Below are 21,087 nucleotides of genomic sequence, written 5' to 3' on the forward strand. Positions count from 1 at the left end.
AAAAAACCCAGTATATAGGCAAGACAACAACATCTCTTTCTAGGCGTTTAACGATGCATAAGCAACAGGGCTCCATTAAGGAACATATAATCTCTTCCCACAACCAAACCATCGCCAGAGAAATCCTAGTAAACAACACAGAAATCATCGATAGATACAGCCATAGCAGGCGGCTTGACGTTTGCGAGGCACTACACATCAAGAAGTCAACACCAGCAATCAACAGCCAATTATTGCACAACTATATTCTACCCACCTCAAGACTCCGCTCCAATATAGAAGCATCAAGAAATATGGACCAATAGGCTTTCTACAAACACTTCTATTCAAATACCCATTGTTTCGTGTTCTGTCTTGTGTTGATGAAATTAATACCCTATTAATGTCACCTCTTGTTCTGTCTTGTGTTGATGAAATTAATACCCTATTAATACCACATCTTATTCTGTCTTGTGTTGATTAACGCCACATCACCCCTTCCACCTCACTCAAATGTAGATATAAAATCGGAGATGCGTAAGTTCTATTCAGTTGTGTATTTGTAAACTAAAGTCTTTGAAAATGTAATAAGTTTTACGAAACGCGCTCGTGTCGCGTCAGACTAGAAATAAAAATGAATTTTGGAGAATTGATTTTTGATTTACCTCCAACAGTGAAAAGAAATGTACGAAAGATTGAGAAAATTCGTGTTAGAATTATTAATCTTACTTTTTCGGTCATATTTAATAATATATGTCTACAGGAAAGACTGCTACCAAAATATACTAATATATATATATATATATATATATATATATATATATATATATATATATATATATATATATATATATATATATACATATATAAATATATATATGTATATATATATAATATGTTGTTAAATATGACCTAAAAAGTAAGATTAATAATTCTAACACGAATTTTCTAAATATTTCTTATGTTTCTTTTTACTGTTGATGGTAATTGAAAAATCAATTCTCCAAAATTCATTTTAATTTCTAGTCTGATGCGACACTTGAACGCGTTTCGTAATAACTTATTACATTTTCAAAGACTTTAGTTTACACACACAACTGTAAGAAGGACAAGAAGCCGCAGGCTTCTTGTCCTCATCGAGACCACTATAGAGTTATAGTGGTCCTCAGGTAAATAAGTATGGTTGTGGTGCTGCAGTTCTGGTGTTTCGTGGTAGCCTCATGAGCTAGCAAGCCTTCCCACCTCCTCTCCTTTTATTGGCAATAGGAACCATTAAGCTTATTGAGGTACCCCCAAGCCAACTACTAACTTTACCCAGGTCACAGTTTTCAACAGTATATACAGATTTACTGCTAGGTGAACAGAGTCGTCAGGAAAAGGAGATAACAAATAGTGAACTCGGGACCTCTGGGTTGTGAACCAACTGCATTAACTTTTCCTGTCTGCTAGAGAGCAGCAGGTGACTTCGTCCCCCGTCCCACAGGGCTGTATATGGCGTCCTTTCTCGAGTACAGTTGCACCAACTCGTGTTTGGTTACAAGTACATCCGCACCAACTGTATTGGCACACCTTAATGTGTCTGTGACGCACTCCCATCATATATCAAGCCGACCACTTCTCGTATATTAATATGTCTTTTTAAATATTTAATTTTCTTTGTTTATAAATCGGCAAGTGTGGTCTGAACTGATATACCTGCATGCCGTTTATACGACCCGTTCTCCTGAATAGTGTATCGCATTTTGACGTATAATTTCGCTAAGGCCAAAAACTGATGTACTAAAATGGTAGCGGCTCGCGAAATTAGATGCTAATGTCCGGTTTTCTGTTGGCGGGTCCTCGGGTAGGTTAGGTTCGGACCATTTAGTGAGGTTGGGAACGTTCAGAACGGGCAGGCTTATGAAGGATGTTCCAACACCACTTTAGTGTGGCTATAATAATAACAATAATATTTATTTACAATAAGGTATAATAGGTATGAAAGATTACATAAGCTTGGTATTTTTACATTCTTGCAAGGCCACTAACACGCATAGCTATAAGTACTTCCCACCACAGTATAGCAATATAGCTCCCATTTTACACCGATCATGGGAGAGTTGTTATTCCCAAACCGTATTTATAAATATTGTAGTAAATATTGATGCTAGTTTGCACCAACCTGAATTTGCCCGAGGGCATATCGGATTTAGAGGTGTTGGCGACCTCTACCAGGACTAAGTCCATGTCTCCTCTTTCTTTCCTGCAGGTATGGTTCGCCCTGCTTCTAGTCTTCACCAGGGGGTGAAGACTAGAAGCAGGGCGCAAAACCCTCAGATGCTCCAAAGCATCTGAGGGTTTTGGAGTCGGGCTGCTTAGGACCACCGCTCAGCCTTCTGCAGGGTGGTCCTGCCCTCTTGAGCCTTCTGATCCTGGCTGGGGTTTCGTAACATTTGCCTTCACAAATGTCACTCGCTTCGTGCCTTGTCCATGGCAGGATGCCTGGAAGGACGCCTTTCTATCGCAGGTGTTGGGCGAGGACTTTGGATTTTTGCCGGATCCCTCATGGCAGATTTCCGGGACTGAGGGGAAGCCCAAGGAGGGCCTTCAACCCTTTGTGGAATTTGGTTCTCTCTGCGTTGGGTCTTTTACTTCGGAGAGATAATTTTTCATATCCCTTTTCTATGTATGAGTTTGAATGGCTGCTACCTCCTCTGGTTCAGTTCCGGGTCTCATTCAGTGCCTCAGTCATCTTATTTCCATGTTGTACCCTCGGTGGTTCATACAGATTTGTTCCAGTATCTCTTGTTGATCTCAGACCTCTTTTGTTTGATAGGCCCCACCTCTTTTGGTTGCATTGTAAGGTCTTGGATTCATCCTGGTTGGCTGATATCCCTCTTTTTCCTTGGGAATTTGGCAGGGGTTAGTTGATGTGAAGTGAATTCCATCTTTCAGGAGTTGATTGATTGATAAAGGTTAAGCCACCCATGAGGTGGCACGGGCATGAATAGAATAGCCCGTAAACAATTCAGGAGTTCCATGACAACGCTTTTTATACCCCTGTAGGCAGTTTAAGAACTGCCTACTGCTCACAAAGGATGTCGGCAAATGGCAGCTCCACGTACAGCTGCCTACGCTGCTCGGGTCCTTATTAGAAAGGAACACAGGGCACGTTCACACTTGGCATGCATGTTTTGGTCCTTGGGCAAGGGACCTTCTGAGGACGTGCCTTCGTTGGGTTTAGAGGCATTGTAGTTTGCGGTACCTGCCTTGGTGGCCTTGCTCAAGAGCCACACCCCTTTCTTTCAGGAGGCGGAGGCGGCATTTTATTCAACCCATTTCGCCAGTAAACAGGCTGTGTTGACTTGTTCTTTATATTCAGTTTGGTCTCTCTTTTGTCCACCTTTTCCTTTTCAACTCTTTCCTGAGGATGATGTTGGACTGGTTTTGTCCATGGTGGCTTTCTCTGGCTGTCCCCATTGATCATTTATTTCTCAGGGCTCTGTCCTTATTTGAAGGCAGTTAGGTAGGGTAGCCGGGACTTCGTCTGCTGTTAGTCAAGGTAGGTGCTTGGCTGGATCCAATTCTTGGACCATTGCGCTTCTTGATGCGAGTTCCTCCTCTGCTCAATGTTGCAACTGCGTTTAGCAGAATGTTGGTTCTGCTTGTGGTTCACACCGGCCCTTTCACGGTTCGCCCCTTTGACACCGCCATGGTGGGGAGGGTGGGGGAAATCTGGCCCATATTGCTAGCTCCTGATCCAACGTTTTTCGGGTCGTCTCTCTTAACCTGTGGAGGAGTTGGTCAGTTCCTCCCCCATTCTTAGGGTCAAGTCTTATGGCCCTCCAGTACGTCCTCAATCTTTAGGGGGTTAAACAGCTTCATCCCCTGTCCGACTTTCTGCTTGACCACTTTGGTTAAAGTTCGCCAGCTACTAAAGGCTGGAGTCTGGAGAGTTTCCGTGAATCTCCAGGATGCTTATTGACATGTCTCAATTCATTCCAGGTTCAAGGACTGGCTAGGTTTTGTTGTAGGGTGACTGGCCCCTTGAAGCCTTGAATCTGGCCCCTCCCCATGTGTTTATCAGGTTAGTGCAAGTCTTGGTGGCATGGCTATATCTCTTAGTGGTTCATGTGTTGGCCTACCATGACGACTGGCTGGAATGGGGCCCCCACTCAGTCCGTGTGTCAGCTCGCCAAGTTTGGGTTCCTGACGAACTGGAAAAGTCCCAATTTGTTCTGTCCCAGGTTCGGACTTGACTTGGCCTCGTTTGAGACTCTAGGTCGGTTTTTCTGTCCCTTCCTCCAGTGGCCTTTATTTATTTATTTATTTATTTATTTTATTTATTTATTTATGCATATACAAGAATGTACATAAGGAATGTGAGGATACAAATATGGTAATTACAGTCTTGTAAAGCCACTAGCACGCGCAGCGTTTCGGGCAGGTCCTTAATCTAAGAAAATTTTAAGGAGGTAAATACTTGCAAAATTATAGACAAAAAATGATAACAGATTACATGAAATGAAAAAAAAGATGAGAGAAAATTGTAGGTACAGTATATTAAAGCACATAGGTAGCTAAGATTGATTGCAATGACAGCTTGAATGGTAGTTGACAAAAAAATTGGTAGGCATAATACAGCAGAAACAATATAAGATTGGTTGCAATGACAGCTTGAATGGTAGTTGACAAAAATTGGTAGTCACAATACAGCATATGGCTAGCACATAAAAGAAGACAGCAATGAACACAATGATAAGGTTATTTGAAATTACATAAAAATTAGGAGATTGGGTAACACTAGGTACAGAGCAAATTTAAAGCTCAGTGTAGGAAACTAAGAAGATGAAGTTAGGTACTTTTTGGTTTTGCTTTTAAATAAGGCAAAAGTTTTACAGTTTTTCAATTCACTAGGGAGTGAGTTCCATAAACTAGGTCCCTTAATTTGCATAGAGTGTTTACACAGATTAAGTTTGACCCTGGGGATATCAAAGAGATATTTATTTCTGGTGTGGTGATAATGGGTCCTATTACATCTGTCCAGGGAGAGTTTCAGAGCATGGTTTGCATTTAAGAACAGGGTTTTGAAAATGTAGTTGACACAAGAGAATGTGTGGAGGGAGTTAATATTTAGCAAGTTTAGGGATTTAAACAAGGGAGCTGAGTGTTGTCTGAAAGCTGAGTTAGTTATCATTCTGATAGCAGAATAGCCTTGCTCCGTCTACAGCTTCGTCGCTGTCAGATTTTGGATCAGCCACAGGTAGATGTGTTCATTTGATGCATCACGCTATCGTGATTTCTGTGTGTAATGAAGGGCGAAGAGGTAGAATAGCCTATTGACATAGCTCGGGTGCATGGGGGGAATTGTGTAAAACCCTGGTTTCTCTCTCAGAGAGACTGCAGGATCCATGATAGATCAAGTTGATCTCCCATTTGCAATTCTTTTACCATGTCATAGCTCAGTCGATTAAGGCAGTGTCTGGGAGCCTCTCAGACGTAGGTTCGAACCCTCATCATGGCCCCTGTGGATTTGGTCATTTGATGCATCATGATATTGTGATTTCTGTGTGTAATGCTTAATACTGTTGCCACTTATTGTTTGGCATTGGTGGAGCCACTGTACTCACCTAGTTGTGCTTGTGGGGATTGAGCTTTGGCTCTCTGGTCCTCCCTCTCAACTGTCAATCAATTGATGTACAGATTCTTGATCCTACTGGGCTCTATCAAATCTACATTTGAAACGTGTATGGAGTCTGCCTCCACAACATCACTGCCTAATGCATTACACTGAGATGGTGAGATTCTGCCAGGGCCTAACAACTTTCATTGCATTTAGCTCCAATAGATTCTTTTTGACCTTATCACCGATAAGCTCAAATTCCCCCAAGGTTGTTTGATTTACTACTCATCTCTTAGTGCAGGGGCTTTTCCTTACACTATTATGAGGACCTCCTGGAATCTCTTGTTGAGTACTTTACACACCTCCTTGTCATTCTCTGTGCATCTGTTCCCATTTTTTCTCAGTTTCATCACTTATTCCTTCATTGCAGTTTTCCTCCTGATGTGGCTGTGGAGCAGTTTTGGTGGGGTCTTGGCTTTACTTGCGATGTCATTTTCGTACTGTCTGTCTGTTTCTCTCCTCACTCTGAGATACACATTCCTTTCCCGCTGGTATCTCTCCCTGCTCTCTGGTGTTGTTATTTCTGTAGCTTCCCCATGTTCTTGAATTAAATTGCTTTGCTACCCTACATTCCTGATTGAATCATGGATTCTTCAGTTTTTAATTTTTCTCCTTTTGGGCCGGGATAAACCTGTCTGCAGCTTCCTGGCACTTCTGGGTTATGTAGTTCATCATATCTTGTACAGTCTTTTCTCTGAGTTCTGTTTCCCAAGGTATTCCCATTTGGAAGTTCCTTATCTCGTCATATTTTCCTCTTCGGTAAATCAGCCTTTTCCTCTCCGATTACTTTCTTGGATAGGTTATCCCTACCTCCACCAGATACTCAAATGTCAGTATGCTGTGGTCGCTCATTCTCATGGGGGCTTCAAATTTAACTTCCCTTATGTCAGACTCATTCAAGGTGAATATCAGGTCGAGTCTAGCTGGGTCGTCATTGCCTCTCCTCCTTGTTGCTTGAATTGGCATCAACACCTTCATGGTGCTGATTTCACAAGTTGTCTCGTGTGTTTTTTCACTTCAGGCCAGCTTATACTCTTCATGAGCCATTGTGCTCTCTTATCTGGGTTTTGGTGTTTCTCTCTCTGCCTCAGTGTATGGTTTCCCCTTCAGCTTGTGATATCTTTCTCAAGGCTGTCTTTTTGTTCCCTGTACAGTTGGTAAGTTTCAGATTCTTCTCTGGAGGCAGAGGGTCAATTCCTTTTGGCCCTGGTAGCCAGTTTGTTTGTAGCTGCCTTCTTTTCCTGCAAAGAATGAGTTGACAGGCTTCCAGAGAATAAAATATTGACTGATTTCCATGCATCTCCTCAAATACTGTACTATCTTTTCTCAACCATATGTGATTAAGAGGTAAAACTAACACTTTTTGACAATAAAATACATCATATTTAATAATTAATTTACATCTTTGCAGATTTTTGTCATACTGTATCTGAATCAAGGAAATCTATATAAACTAAAAAAAAGATAAATATACCTGTAACAGTAACAAGAAAATATTACAAAATCCAAGAGCATCTTATATATATTGTATCATTAGGATCAGCATTAATATCCTGGCAACTAGCATATACTATCACTTTATTACAATTTTGTCTGACAAGTGAGTGCAAATAACTTACAATACATCATTTCTACACCTATATACAGATGGTCCATACAAAATATCTAAAAACTTTGGTTTAACTAGTACTAAATACTCTAAATAGTTGGAATATATAAGCAGAATATATGCAATTGTATGCATTTTGTTACTTCATAATAAATAATAGAACTTTATACCACTCAGCTGCTGCATTAAGAAAGAATCAGACCAGAAGATTAAAGACAATGAATAAACACAAAAAAAGCAGCTTGATTTGCCTATGTTGCAGAGTGGTGCCAAATGGAAGTGCAGTATTATAAATTGCTCTTCATCTATCAGGAAGCCCCTTATCCAGGCACCCAGATTCATCACAGATAATACAGATGGTAATCTGGATAATAGCAGCACAGGGCAATGCCTTGTTCCCAGGACCCAAATACATGGTGTAATCCAACACCTTGGCGTTGTGATGACGTTCACACAGTCATTAAAACAATACACGCAGTTCGGGGCATGACAACAATTCCATCAACAATTAATTTTTGTTCATTCTTATTAGTATGTATAAACATTGTTAGTGAAAGAGTTTAACATTTAGTTGTGCACTCATGGGGCAATGCCCAGCCTACTTTGAGGTGCGATGAAGGTGGCCTGCTGAGCCAGGCAAAGTTTTAAACAACATATTGAGCTTTATGTCACACCAGGAGAGTGTGGAAAATAATGCCTGGTGGCATACTACTTCAAGTTTTTACAAGGAAATAAAACCAAGTCTTTTCAACATTCTCCCTCTACACATATGGGGCATAACTGGCTGACCTTTCGGAGTGTTCAAAAGAGAACTTGATAAACACCTTCAAAGGATACCTGATCGACCAGGCTGTGACTCATACGTCAGGCTATGAGCAACTACGTTGAACTGCGTGGTTGACCAGACCACCAACCAGGAGACCTGGTTAGAAACCAGGCTGTGGGGATATTGATCCTCAGAATCATCCACAGGTATTCGTATTTGACTAAGACTGGCCAACCTAAACATCTATTGGGAAAGCCAAGCTTTAGCACAAAGCACCATGGAATGGTTATTCAACTCAGAGACCCAGATGACAAATAAGTACAAGGTTCTCTAAAAGCATTAGCCAACTGCACCGCAAAATGAAAGTTTCTAGGGATAAACACAAACACAAATCACTTAACTGAGGTGTTGTTCTTTGAAAGCTGATAAAGCATGTGAAACAAGTCAAATAGAATAACAAGTCAAATAGGTGGGCTGGAGACAGGAAATTCTGTTTATGTATTGGTGCTGCCAATTAGTGGCAATCTTAGGTAGCAACGAGGTGGGTCAACTAGCATTTAATGAGAGTGCTACTTGGTACAGTACCAAGGTAGTGGTAGCTCCTGTAATGCCAGTGTGGAATGCTGATCTGCCTTGGCTGCATGATGCTGCTCAGGAAACACGCAGGATCTTGCAAAAGGAAGAAACTGAGTGGTATACGATAGCTCTAAAAAATATTTGTTCCTAGAGGATTGGTAAATATAGAGTATTCAGTGCAGAGTAGGGGACTTTAGGGGATTTTTGTTCCCCTTCCCCCCCTGTATGGTAGTGAAACAATAGTTTAGGATTCTATATAAGTAGTATAAGCGAGAGCACTGATATAACATATATACAAGTTAATGAGACAAAACTAGAATGGTCCTCAAGCTATAAATGGTCCCAAAGCTGTAAATCACTATAAACTCCATGACCTCTGGAGGATTCAGACACAGACGGCATGACCCATGGGCTGTTCAGGTTCGAATCCTCGACGAGTCATACAGTTTTTAGTGATACAAGTTAATATTGTGTTATCAGAAAATAATGAAAATTTAATGACAAACATGGATGTCAAAAACTATTATGCATAACATGCAGCATGAAGTGTTGGTAAAATGTATAATTTTTATAAATAAATTCAAACAAGGCTATTTATGAAAAGCTTATGGTGGCACAATGTGTGGATTAGAGGAGATGTACTTGTCAATTCTATTTTGAAATGTATTCCTGGAATTAAACTGAATTATTTGTTTAGCTATTCTATATGTTAAATATTTAATTAAAGAAAAGAAAATTTGATATTGTTTGAGTGAAACTATTTACCTTTAATTTTAATGCCATTGTTTCAAGTGGTGATAGAAAATAAAAAATTCAAGAATTTTTCAAAGTCAAGATTGTCATGCCCTTTAATGAGCTTAAATATCTGCATTAAATACTTGCATTAAATACTTGTATTAAATACTGCACTTGTATTACATACTTATATTAAATACTTGTACAGTATTATCAAATCTTTCATCAACTCAACTGTTCATCCAGTAGCTTGCTATTTTTTATTGATGAGCGATTGATAATACGGTACAAAAAACAGTTAACAAATTTGTTTTAACCAAAATACAGTGTTGTATTACAAATAGAGGTACTGTACTGTATTGCCAAAATAATTTTACACCACATATGGCTACTGGTGTATATAGCTACTGGTGTAGTCATATGTGAAAAGATAGTATGACAAACTTGTTACAGTTTTATTACCAAACAACAAACTATGTGAAATACCCGAGGAAGATTCCCCATACGGCCACCTCTACAAAAATAGAGTTCCTACAGGGAACACAGCACTTGTAATGCACAGACAAACAGACAGATGCTGTATGTAGAATGAATTTTTTTTTAATTCTTAATAGTATTAAAGGTTATGACTAGGGCCGACCAGCATAAATACTATTGTATAACACATCAATTGTTTGCAACAACAAAAGAAGAATGGAAGGATTCAGGTGAATCAAACTATGCATATGCTGGACTAGAATAGAGTAAGAAATTCATCAAAACATCATTTATATATTAAAATTACACTTTTCCACATTATTTTGGTATCAAAATATCTACAATTCACAAAAGAAAATAATTTCTTGTTTGTACTAAATAATATACTGTACTGTACATTGGTACCTCCGTTTTTTCAAAAATAAAATCAATCAAATCAAATGTTTATTTAGGTAAGGTACATACATACAAGAGATTTTACAAAGAGTGATGGATTTATAGATAGGGCTAGTACATACAATGCCTAAAGCCACTATTACGCAAAGCATTTCGGGCATGAATTGTTTCTTTTTAATTTAATCCGTTCCCAGAGAAACCTCGAAAACCAAAAATTCGAAACTGAAACGAATTTTCCCATAAGAAATAATGTAAATTGAATGAATCCATTCCACACCCCTAAAAATGTTAACTTAAAAATACATTTTATACATACTACCACTTATATTTTGTACTACAGTATGTACAAGTATATCGGCCCATATGTGTATGGGCCGATTCAACTAACTCGAGCACCGAGGCAAACCTCGAGTACAGAGTTGAATTTTTTGAATAAATTGAGCTCAAGAACAGAAAAATTGGAAAACGGGCATTCGAAAACTGAGGTTTCATTGTACTGTGAAAGATAAAATGCAACAGATGAGATCTGGAACAAATCATTCTATCGAGCTGGTTTTCACTGTATATATTTACATGCCAGGAAAAAGCATGTAAATTCAGTATTTGAATAAAAAAAATTGAATACATATACACAAGCCACAATTACATATTAGTGATAAAAATCAAGTATGACTGGTTTATATACTGTACAGTATATCAAAACTACAAACAGCACAAAACCATCCACTGAGATGTTTAGTAATGTAATTTTAAATTTATGTTCCCACCCTGCATTTCTCAAAGCCTCAGTGTCTCTAAATCAAAAGCTTATGACCTAAACAATTTTAAATTTTACTGATAGATGCTATAGGATATGGCTTTGCTACTTATTAAGTGCCTTTTAATTTTCCTGGTGCATTAGAATTCAATGCAAAACATGCCATCACATGGTAATATGTTAAAAATAACTAGAAAACATCTTTACTACAAACAAGATTTCATTCATTGTACATCTTCACTACACACACACACACACACACACACACACACACAGGATAATCATCATCATTGTATATCTTCATTGTATATACGATAATCACCAGCATTGTACATATTCACTACATAGGAAAATCATTGAACACCTTCATTAAGCACAAGATAACCATCAGTGCACATCAGTATCTATCTAGATAAGAGAATGTCTGTTCGAAGTTGGGGGCCAGATGCTTGTGCTTATTCTAACAAAACGTTGCAAGGTGACTGGTCTTTGTCTGGGAATGGCCATAGGCAGCTCAGGGTCAAGTCCCAACTCTTTGCACAAAATGGCAAATCATACTAATTTCCAATCTCACTAAATAAAAGACTCCATTCTCACTAGCCCAACCACTTGGGCTGGACAGTAGAGTGATAATCTCGCTTCATGCAAGTCGGCATTCAATCCCCGACCATCCAAGTGGTTGGGCACCATTCCTTTCCCCCGTACCATCCTAAATTCTTATCCTGATCCCTTCCCAGTGCTATATAGTTGTAATGGCTTGGTGCTTTCCCCTGATAATTCCCTCCCTCCCCTCCATTCTCTCTAAGATTACAGTGATGTAGGGAAAGTTGTGAAGAGTAGATAATGTGATGAAAGATAGGGGAGTTGGTGATAGATATGGAGGATGGTGAAGGGCTGGGAGGATGGTAAAGGGTTGGGAGGATGGTGAAGGGTTGGGAGACTGGTGAAGGGCTGGGAGGATGAAGGGATGGGAGGATGGTGAAGGACTGGGAGGATGAAGGGATGGGAGGATGGTGAAGGGTTGGGAGGATGGCAAAGGGATGGGAGGATGGTGAAGGGTTGGGAGGATGGTGAAGGAGAGGTAAAGTGGTGGTTACATGAGTTGAAAGACAGGGAAGGTGGTGATGGGTAGAGAGTGTGGTGAAGAATTAGGAAAGTGTTGAAGGGTAGAGGTGATGGTGAAGGAGAGCAGCCATTTTTTATACAAAATTTGGGGAACTAATTTCCTGGAGGCCAGGCCAGTACCTTCCGCTAGGTGGTACTCCCGGTACATTGTTTATTGTCTATTAAATGGCCCCCCACTTGTAGCAATTAGCAAGATGTAAGCACAGTACTCAGCCTAAGTAAATTTATAATATAAGATTCTGCTATAAATGATTTTGAGAATGTTGCATAACATTGATCTTTGGTTTTGTTTATTTGGATGAAAATTATCATATTACTAAAAAATGCCAAGACTGCCAGCAGCCTCAGTGTAAACACAAACCACATACACATACATTTGATGACATCATTACACATATGCTGTTCACCGACTCATAACAATTACTGTACTCTTAATATGAATTTTCTCCCAAAAAAGATGGGTCAGACAGTCAAAAGTGCCCATTACATATCTATTTCTCTTGCCATTTTTATATATGGTTTATTCTTGCAAATCAAGATACTGATGCTAGTAACCTCTAAAATACCATTAATAATGCTGATATACTATAATATATAGAAAATATCCTGAAGCCCATAATTTGCTTCATGCAAGTAAATCAGAAAACAAAAATACAAAATGAGCCACATTGTCAAATACTGTACTCAAATATATAGTACAGTTCTGAAATTTTATCATTGCAGTTTTCATATAATTCTCAGTTGTGGGACATGAAGCCTGTACAGTACTTAAGAATTATTGAGGTCCCCTCTTGGCCAACACCTGACCTTCACCGGTATGCAACCCACAACAGCTGCTAAACTCCTGGGTACCTATTTACTACTAAGTGAACAGGTGTTTAAAGTGAAAGGAAACATTCCCAATCATTTCTGTCTTGCTCGCAGACTGAACCCAGTTCCCTTGATTGTGCTATATAAAAAAAATTATGAGGAGAAAGTGCTAGGTGACAAGAAATTTAATACAAGAGAGCATTTGAAGCCTTAGTTAATACATCCATCATTCCATCAACGGTCATACCTTTGTTAGTTTTGCATAGTTCGAGTGCTTCTTTTAACTCCTCATTAGCTTCATGTGAAACTAGTAAACCATAGAGAGAAAACAAGCCTTCTGTATTACCAAGAAAAATCTTGTCACAGATAACTTGCAAATTGGTATTTGTTCGCATCAATTCACATTTGGAAATCCTATGATGACACCGACCTTTACAGTCGAAGTACGAGCAGTCATCATTATCAACACATTGTGGAGTGTTCTCCATAGTTCTTAAAAGGGAAGTTTCAGGCAAAACAGAATCTAGATCAAGAAACATTACTTTTCCTTCATTATTCCAACCAAAGTGATCATGTTTCACATCACATAAATGTAAAGGCTCTCTCCAAACTGTCTCCAGTTGTCCTAAATACTTGATAATGTCTAAAGCTTTCCACAATCTTTTTCTCCAAGTGAGTTCAAAGGGAAGCAATGGATTATCTGTTAATGGTTGAAGGTACTGCATGGAATAATAAGTCCCACAGGTTCCTAAAACACTAGGAAACAGTTGCAACTTTTCAAAAACATATGATGTCAAAAATTCATGATCCTGTATTAGGAACCAAAAATTTCTATGGCTTGCAAGTGTTTCTGTCTCCGAGTGGTATAAATTACTCAGATTCAAAAGTTTACTGATGATATCTCTATCAACATCATTTCCAACAAAGTTACTAATATATATATTTACCATGCTTAGCAAGTCATCCTTAGTTGGGAAGTATTGATTGCCAGATTTTAGTTTCCAATACACCTAGAAGGAAGAAATTTACCTAGTTGAAAATATTTATAATGTATCCTGAAACACACAACACAACTAAAGTTGCATTGGGTATAAATTAAAAAATTGAGACAATTTAAGTAAATAGCTGAAGAAACATAAAATACAGTATTACATGATTGGAATAAGCTAAGCAAAGATACTTTTGATGCTAAGGCTATTAGTAGCTCAAAAACAAGCGGACTAAACTACAGCAGGCACTGGCTATTCATGGTGGGTAATGGGAAAAAAGAGAGATAGGTTTGCAAACATAAATATTACAATACTGTATAATGGAAATATATGATGCATCAATGGAAGAAACAAGTGATGAATGTGTGTGTGTGGATATGCATGTGGAAGTGTATGGAATTATCTAATTGTAGTTACAAGAAGAGCTGTGTTTGTGGCAGCTCGTCTTCTTAAATAATTCTTTTTTTATTTAGATATAAAACTAGCAGTATTTTTGGCATGTATACATTAACTATATCCTGAAGGTTGTTCCATCCTCAACTACTCTATTACTGATGAATTTCTTTTTGTTCTTTATATATCAGTGATTCTTGAGCTTGTCCTCTCATTCTGTTATAAATAAACAACTTTGTCAACTTTCTTCAGCCCTGTCATTATTTTATATGCAGTGATCATGTCCCAACATTTCTTCTACTGTATTTTAAAACCCGAATGATCTCGGGTTTAATTACAGCTCAAGAAGAGACGTTTAGGAACCTTTCCTTGCACCTGATGTGACTGTTCTCCTAGAAGTAAATGGATATCTGGGAGTTAAGTAAATGTTGTGGGTTGCATCCTGGGAAAGGTCAATAGTTAGTCAAGGGCTCTAGGCTATACAGGGACCGCAATAAGCTTAACAGGCTTCCAGTTCCTGACAATGGGGAACCATAAGTGAACTGTGTGTATGCGCATGTGAGAGTCAGGGAGAATGCAAAGTAGCTGTGAAATGATGTATAATAATGTCCCCTTCTAAAAATAAAATCACTACAAAGTAAGGTAGAAATAAGGAGCTGTTTTCAGTCCATTAATATTTTTAGTCTTACTCACAAAGAAAGCACATTGATGTGATTAATGAATGACAAAATCAGTAGGAACCATGAGATGGATTTGAACCTGCACACTTGGTACTCCTAAGCATATGCCTTAAACCACTGAATCCCAATATGCAAAAGTAATGTAACATGGAATACAACTGAATCCTCTAGGGATCCTGGCACTTCCATTGAAACCTAGTCAGAGTTTCACACATTACCCACATACACTCTGGCTGTGGTATAGGAGTTTTACCACCAACAGTAATGTGTGAGGGGAAGACTCTAAGGCCTATACAGTATACTGAAAATCAACTTAACTGTCAACACTTAACATAGCTTAGTGCCTCAGCATGTTCTAATCCAGTCCAGACTATACTGCATATGAAAAGATATAATCATTTTAATGCTCCAATTTATACTTAGTTAAATAATATAATGAATTTAAAGGTTGATGAATGCTTCAAGACTTTCAAAAGTTAAGTTGAACTCATAATCTGGGATAGCTTACCTCATCTTGTTCAGCGGGTGTCTCGTCAATGGGTTCTTCTCGTTCCTCCAGTTTTATAACAGATTTAATTACTTTTTTACTGCTGCCATTCAAAGTGAACACTGCTGGTTTGTTAAGGTGGAACGTGTGACACATTATTCTTGATGGCACATCAGGAACACACAGCTCCTTACACAATTCTTGGTCTGATAATGTGTGTCCATGCAGAAGTTTGGCATCATTTTCAACTTCTTCACACTGGAAAAATAAGGCTTCAAGTCAACATGAAAGTACCTTTGTGAGAGGAATAATTTGGTTGCTCCCTTAGGTTCATCATAAGACTAGGATCATGTACAAATAGGCAGGATAATCTTTTGGAATTACAGTAATACCAATAAAATATTGACAAATTATACTTCGTGGAGCTTTATTTATGTAATTCTACAGGCCTTTGGGTGCTGCACTATTTGGATACAGAACAATGTAACCTAAATTGTACAAGCAGCTAGAGAAAAGTAAATTTTTTATTATGTATCCAAACAGCAACCTCTATTGCTTTCAACAATGAATAATTTATAGTGAAATACTGCAGACGATGAGTCACAATAACGTGGATAAAATATGTTGACCAGACCACACACTAGAAAGTGAAGGGACGACGACGTTTCGGTCAGTCCTGGACCACTCTCAATCGACTTGAGAATGGTCCAGGACAGACCGAAACGTCGTCGTCCCTTCACTTTCTAGTGTGTGGTCTGGTCATCAAATGAAATACTGTACTGTAGTGACCCAATTAGAATGCATACACAAGCATATTCAGTATTTTTAATATTATTGTAGGATTTGCAGCGATGAGCTTAATTATTATTTATGACTATATTAATACTGTAGAAAAAGGAAAAATTAACACTATAGTATTTTAAAACAATGTAAATGAATGAAGTGGAAGAGAAGATATGTATAAGTGTTTTATCAACAGTATTGTATACAAAACTGAAGTGCTCCATCAGCCTTTATTAATAAATTCCTATCCAAAACTTTAGTTAAGGGATAATTAGATTCTACTTTCACTCTGTAATAAAGTTTAGTTCTTGCCTTTTCCAATGATGTGCAATATACTTTATACAATACATAAGTGTACTGAATGTATTACAATTGATATTAGGTCAACACATTGCACTTCTAAGTTGCCTGCCACCTGCCTATTCATTGCATTTCTCTAGTCAGCTTACAATACATTTGTTACATAATAGAAGTAAGTGTATATGGCTAGTGGCTTTACAAGATTGTAAATACCATGCTATGTATCCTCACAAACCCAATGTACCTTCTTGTATATAAATAAATAAATAAATAAATAAATAAATAAATAAATAAATAAATAAATAAATAAATAAATATATTTAAAACATAATGATCAAAATGAGAACTGAATACTGTACTAATATATAGTACTACAGTGTAGTACAATACTTGGAACAGTACTGTACAGTATTCTAGAGAGAAAAAACTAGAAAGCTATCAATAATCCTCATGTAATCATTGTTAGCATAGAGTAATCATGTAATCATGTTAGCATAGAGTAGATTAGATTGGGATGCACTGTACAGAATACCTGTACTGTACTGTACTGATATATTCTTGCTACGAACAGGAAATATGTTAGCTACTAACCTAGGGTGATGCTAGCTGTGATATCACCTATCCAGTTACTGACCATACCCTATAAAGTAACCTGACTGCACTTGCAAAACTTAAATAAAATAAATGAGTGATAAGAAGGCCACAAAGTGCTACAAGTTGGTGCATACTAAATTGAAAATGCGATACATTTACTATAAACTACTGTACAGCATTTAAACATGGAAAGTTATCATTAAAAGTGATACAGTGCTCCAAGACATGAAGAACATAAACATGCACAAGTTTGGAGGCAGCTCACCAGTTGAGTGATATGGTTGTGGAGGATGTCGTGTGTGGAGCAAATGATCCGGGAGGCAAATAGAGCATGTCTCACTGCTGCCACCAACATCATTATCAAAAACACTGACACCACCATGCTCCACAAGATGCACTTCTTTCTCTTCCTCCTGTTCATCAACATGTCCTCAAAAAGCTTTGCCACGCAACAAGAGAATAAAAATGTGATTTTCATATCTCTGCAGCTACTCTCATTCATTCACTTCTATTTACAGAACAATACTCACCCAGCACTAGAAATACATCCTCTCTGCATAATTATGGGACTTGTAAAATGTTACCTCATCAGGTATTTTGTTATGCTTCCAGCGACCCCCAGAAGCCAAACATTCACCAGTGTTGAGGTCAAACCAGAAGGTCCCAATCTGATGGGTGATGACACTCTGAGTTTCTCTCCTGATGACTGCATTAGTTGTAGTATGATGTGGTCCATCACTTTTGTTGGTAAGGATCTCTTTGTTATATGTGAGGTCTGAGTAAAAGCTTTATATCCCAGTTCAGTTGTTGGTATTGATGTTGATTTAGGGAACACAATACTGTAGCACTACTGCCTGAAGTGCACCAGTTTTCCTGTGATAGGAAAATGCAAGAACTTGCACCTAATTGTTGTTGTCTGTGGAAGATTAATCTGCCAGCAGATAAATGCACTGTGTTGCAGATGCATGCAACCACAGGCGTTCCCTAGGGAGACGAGTGACGGACCCCGACCTCACACAATCAACCTGTTGGAAGACTGTCGGCGCCCATTAACTCCAGATGATAAGCGTCAGGTTTCCTGTAACTCTGGGTAGTCGAACAAAGTCATGGCCTAATGACAGAATCCTAATCGGCCCTCCTAGAGTCAAGCACCTTTCTGCCAAACCAGCGCAGGACACCGTCTCTCACAAGAAAACAGAAAAATCTATTAACTTCCCTGTGATCCTAGGCGCCGAACACAGTCTGGGTAGTTAATGATGAATGCCTACAGCAGCATCGAGACCCAATGGTCAAAATGCGTTACGGTGTCCGGTGGTCAGAAGGTGGTGAAGGTTTCCATATATCGGGCAGTCGTCTGAGGCCAGCAGAAGTCTTGCCAAAGAGTTGTTTTGACACGCCAGATGCTCGCTTGTGATGCTATCAATATTTACATTTTCTTTGTTAGTTAGTATTGGAGAGACTTAGTTATATTTTAAGTACTCAATTGTATAAACTGGACAAATATTCTTTTATTTTTTGTATACAAAGCAAATTCGTATTAAAATATAAGAAAATAACCTCGTGTCTCGGGATAGACGGATTAATGGTCTCGATGAAGACAGGAAGCCGGCGGCTTGTCAAAGGTCCCCCCATTTGCCCTGGTGATCTTTTCCAGTTCAGGGGGTAAGTAGTTCCACGGGTTACATTTGACCTTCTGAAGAAATTGTCCGGATCGACATCCTTCAAATTGTTCAGTATTTTAAAGGTTTCGGTGAGATCCGCCCTGTCATACCTGGTTTGCAGTGTTGTTAGCCCAGTGGCCTTCAACCGTTCCTTCTATGGGAGATGACTATTAAGCTCTGGTATGATTTTTGTTACCCTGTGTTGCACCTTCTCTAGAACAGCTATGTCATTCTCTACTACTACTTTCTAAAGTAGTAGTACTTTCTACTACTACTTGTCGAAAGTAGTAGTACTTTTTACTACTACTTATCGAAAGTAGCAGACTACTTTCTTTCCCTTTTTCTTGGGCCCTGGGAGCCCAAGCTCCCAACCATCATCAACTTAGCCACCACCACCACCACCTGCTTCTGGTCAATCATCAAGCCAGCCTTCACTACACCAGCTGCCGGCTCCCAACATTGTTAATAGTACCGTCTTCGCACTTACGCACCTGGCCGAAATGATAACAGGCACAAACTACAAGGAATTCGTTCGAAGTCTCAATAAACTCTGCGTTGCAAATGCCCTCCCAACATTTACTGTTTCAAAGGAACTTCTCACGACTACAGCTTCAGCCACAGCCACCACCAGCTTCAGCCACTGCTACCACTTCTAGCGTCACTATCTCTGCAACTGCACTTGCAGATCTGCTGACGCCCACCCTATGCAACCTGTTACAGCGCTTACCAACCTCCCTCGTTTGCTCCCACACCACCCATGTACACTGCCACTCCAGAACAACCACCAGCTGCTACTCCAGAAGTTCATGAAACTACACCAGCATCATCGGCTCCGACTCCAGACCAACCACCTACTACTCCAGTCGTACCTGTGACTACACCAGCTTCATCGGCGCCAAGATCAGAGGCTTCTGCAGACCTCCACCTGTGTTCTGATTATGACTACTGCCTCTGAGGATATAGAAGATTACTCGCCTTCCGATACCGGGATGTCGATACCCAACCCACCAGAGGTAAATGATCTGTATCTGCAACGTAATAATCTGTGGATCTCCAGAATTCAGAAGAATTTCAAGCTGCATCTACAAATGCTATGAAGTTCACTACTAACAAGACCCAGATGGCGTCTAAAGGATGTATATGTTCCTGCACTTACCATCATTGCTGAGTGCGACGAATCCACGACGAAAAAGATAGAAGAAAGAAGACGACGAAGAAAATAGAAGAAGGAAGACGACGAAGAAGATAAAAAAAGGAAGACGACGAAAAAGATAGAAGAAAGAAGACGACGAAGATTGAAGAAAGAAGACAAAAATGAAGCCACCACCAGAAGACAGAATGTCACTATCTAGAAAAAAGAAGCACTGGCACTGCCGCCTTTTCCTGACCCGACTCAACGCCTAGCCTGTTGTGGGGTTGTTCCAGCATCGCTTCCAGACACGCAGCTGGGTTTAGTCCTGGCTCTTGTTCTACAACTTCAGCGTTTCCTCTCACCGACTTCTCCTCAGCTGTCCCCACTCCAAGGCTCACCCAACGGGTATCTTATCCTGTATCTTTGTACTTGTACTTGTTCAGGTGGAACATGCACAAGAGGGACATAGGTAGAAATATAGTACCCAAATGAGCCATTAGAAATAACCTTTTCAATGTTAGGGAAGTTAACAAATGCATTAGGAAGAGATGTACTCACCCAGTTGTACTCACCAAGTTGTGCTTTCGGGGTTTGACCTTCGGCTCTTTTTTTTTTTTTTTGAGATATATACAAGAGTTGTTACATTCTTGTACAACCACTAGTACGCGTAGCGTTTCGGGCAGGTCCCTGGAATACGATCCCCTGCCGCGAAGAATCGTTTTTTCATCCAAGTACACATTTTACTGTTGCGTTAAACAGAGGCTACAGTTAAGGAATTGCGCCCAGTAAATCCTCCCCGGCCAGGATACGAACCCATGACATAGCGCTCGCGGAACGCCAGGCGAGTGTCTTACCACTACACCACGGAGACTGCTTTGGTCCCGCCTATCAATTATCAATCAACTGGTGTACAGATTCCTGAGTCTATTGGGCTCTATTATATCATCATTTGCAACTGTGTATGGAGTCTGCGTGTGGTGGAGGCAGACTCCATACACAGTTTGAAATGAGCACAATATTTGTGAGTAATGTTGACTTTCCTGTACAACACTCATGACGTCATGTTCCCTCTAGTCTTCATATATTCTAGGACCGTGATAATAATTGGAACAATATAATTCATTTATTTATATGGACAAGGTACCCTGTAAATAAAATTGTATATCATTACCAGAT

General features: G+C 39.2%; 1 protein-coding gene across 1 annotated transcript in view; it reads right to left on the minus strand.

Moving 5' to 3' along the window:
• The window catches only part of LOC123759742 (divergent protein kinase domain 1C), a 28,403-nt gene extending 12,890 nt beyond the window's left edge, over positions 1–15,513 (minus strand). Inside the window, exons 1-2 of the mRNA XM_069328923.1 lie at positions 15,463–15,513; positions 13,840–13,902 (exon numbers count right to left, since the gene is read on the minus strand). The gene's annotated coding sequence lies outside the window, so the exon portion shown is untranslated. The remainder of the gene's footprint in view (positions 1–13,839; positions 13,903–15,462) is intronic.
• Positions 15,514–21,087: the final 5,574 nt, after the last annotated feature.

Source organism: Procambarus clarkii, chromosome 22 (genome assembly GCF_040958095.1).
Source record: "Procambarus clarkii isolate CNS0578487 chromosome 22, FALCON_Pclarkii_2.0, whole genome shotgun sequence".
Taxonomy (NCBI): Eukaryota; Metazoa; Arthropoda; class Malacostraca; order Decapoda; family Cambaridae; genus Procambarus; species Procambarus clarkii.